Consider the following 2830-nt stretch of genomic DNA (forward strand, 5'->3'; position numbering starts at 1 on the left):
TTTCAATGCATTCCTGTAGATTTTTGTCACCATTTCTCCTTCATTTACAGATGCTCCCTAACCAGTCACCATTTCTCCCTCATTTACAGACACTCCCTGACCAGTCACCATTTCTCCTCCATTTACAGACGCTCCCTGACCACTCACCATTTCTCCTCCATTTACAGACGCTTCCTGACCAGTACCCATTTCTCCTCCATTTACAGATGCTCCCTAACCAGTCACCATTTCTCCCTCATTTACAGACGCTCCCTGACCAGCCACCATTTCTCCTCCATTTACAGATGCTCCCTGACTTCCTGTCTGTCCCGGAGGTTGGTGTGGGGCCCCTATGCTGAGGGGACAGGCGGGTGGATAATGTTCACTGTTTTTAAAGGTAGTAATCTCAGGATTGCTACCAGTGCCACGTGCTAGTCAGAGTAGAAATAGAAGGATATTTCAGATGAATACGTGGCTAGAGGAATGGTGCAAGGGGGAGGGATTCAAATTCCTGGGACATTGGAACCAGTTCTGGGGGAGGTGGGACCAATACAAAATGGATGGTTTGCACCTGAGCCGGGCCGGGACCGATGTCCTAGGGGGAGTGTTTGCTAGTGCTCTGGGGGAGGGTTTAAACTAAAATGGCAGGGGGTTGGGAACCTGAGTGGGGAGACAGAGGAAAGAGAAACAAGGATAAAAGCAAAAGACAGGAAGGAGAAAAACAAAAGTGACAGGCAGAGAAATCAAGGGTTTAAATCAAACATGGCCACAGTAAATAATAATTCTAAAAGATCTAAGAGCGTTAAAAAAACAAGCCTGAAGGCTTTGTGTCTTAATGCGAGGCGCATTCGTCATAAGGTGGATGAATTAGCTGCGCAAATAGAGGTAAACAAATGTGATATGATTGGGATTACGGCAACATAGCTCCAAGGTGGCCAAGGCTGGGAACTCAACATCCAGGGGTATTCAATATTCAGGAAAGATAGGCAAAAAGCAAAAGGAGGTGGGGTAGCATCGCTGGTTAAAGAGGGGATTAACACAATTGTAAGGAAGGATATTAGCTCTGATGATGTGGAATCTGTATGGTTAGAACTGAGAAATACCAAGGGGCAGAAAACATCAATGGGAGTGGTATTTAGACCTCCAAACAGTAATGCGGAGGTCGGGGATGGCATTAAAAGGGAAATTAGAGAAGCGTGCAATGAGGGCACAGCAGTTATCATGGGTGAATTTTATCTACATATAGATTGGGCTAATCAAATTAGTAACAATACTGTGGAGGAGGAATCCCTGGAGTGTATACGGGATGGTTTCCTGGACCAATATGTCGAGGAACCAACTAGAGATCAGGCCATCTTAGACTGGGTACTATGTAATGAGAAAGGATTAATTAGCAATCTTGTTGTGCGAGGCCCCTTGGGTCAGAACGATCATAATATGATAGAATTCTTCATTAAGATGGAGAGTGAAGTAGTTGACTCAGAGACTGGGGTCCTGAATTTAAATAAAGGAAACTACGATTGTCTGAGGCGCGAGTTGGGTAGGATTGATTGGGGAATGTCACTCAAAGGGTTGACGGTGGATAGGCAATGGCAAACATTCAAAGATCGCATGGATGAACTACAGAATTTGTTCATCCCAGTTTGGCATAAAAATAAAACAAAAAAGGTAACTCAACCGTGGCTAACAAGGGAAATTAGAGATAGCATAAGATCCAAGGAGAGGACATATAAATTGGCCAGAAAAAGCAGTAAACCTGAGGATTGGGAGCAGTTTAGGATTCAACAAAGGAGGACAAAGGGATTAATTAAGAGGGGGAAAATAGAGTATGAGAGCAAGCTTGCAGGGAACATAAAAACTGACTAAAAGTTTTTATAGATATGTGAAGAGAAAAAGATTGGTGAAGTCAAGCGTAGGTCCCTTGCAGTCAGAATCGGGAATTTATAATGGGGAACAAAGAAATGGCAGACCAATTAAATACATATTTTGGTTCTGTCTTCACAAAGGACGACACAAATAACCTCCCAGAGATGTCGGGGAACATAGGGTCTAATGAAAGGGAGGAACTGATGGAAATCAGTATTTGTAGGGAAATGGTGTTGGAGAAATTGACGGGATTGAAGGCCGATAAATCCCCAGGGCCTGATAATCTACATCCAGGGTACTTAAGGAAGTGGCCCTAGAAATAGTAGATGCATTGCTGGTCATCTTCCAACATTCGATGGAATCTGAAACAGGACCCATGGATTGGCGGGTAGCTAATGTTACCCCACTGTTCAAAAAAGGTGGTAGAGAGAAAACGGGGAATTACAGACCAGTATGCCTGACATCGGTAGTGGGAATAATGCTAGAGTCCATTATCAATCTATATATAAAAGCGGTACTTCTGTCTGTCTGTCTGTCTGTCCGGCTATACACTCAAAAGTTATAGAGCGTACCTACACGTGCGTTACATCAAAAGAATGCTTACGATTCCAGAACGGTCATAAGCTTATTTACGTTTCGGCGAGACAAAAATGTGCCCACGGTATCCAAAAAACGTACAAAATTCCGCTCATTATCCGCTCATTACCATCGAGTGACATCGAGGTCGACCAATCGTACAGTTGAGCGACCCGACGGTCGACCAATCGCTGCGTCGCGGGGGCGGGTTCGTCGCACGTGCGGGCCCTCCTAGAGTCGAGTGACAGGACGATTGACCAATCCTACGCTTCAGTGACATGATGGTTGACCAATCGGTGCGTGTGTGGGCGGGCCTTATCCTTCTGAACCGAGGTGCGTGGCCGCCATCTTGATTCCAAACTGTTCATTTTTTTTTTCCACTTTCTGCGTGTTTCTTTTCAAATCTACA

Source organism: Somniosus microcephalus, unplaced genomic scaffold, assembly GCF_052327205.1.
Source record: "Somniosus microcephalus isolate GS21.2 unplaced genomic scaffold, FLI_Smic_1.0 unresolved_chr3, whole genome shotgun sequence".
Lineage (NCBI taxonomy): Eukaryota > Metazoa > Chordata > Chondrichthyes > Squaliformes > Somniosidae > Somniosus > Somniosus microcephalus.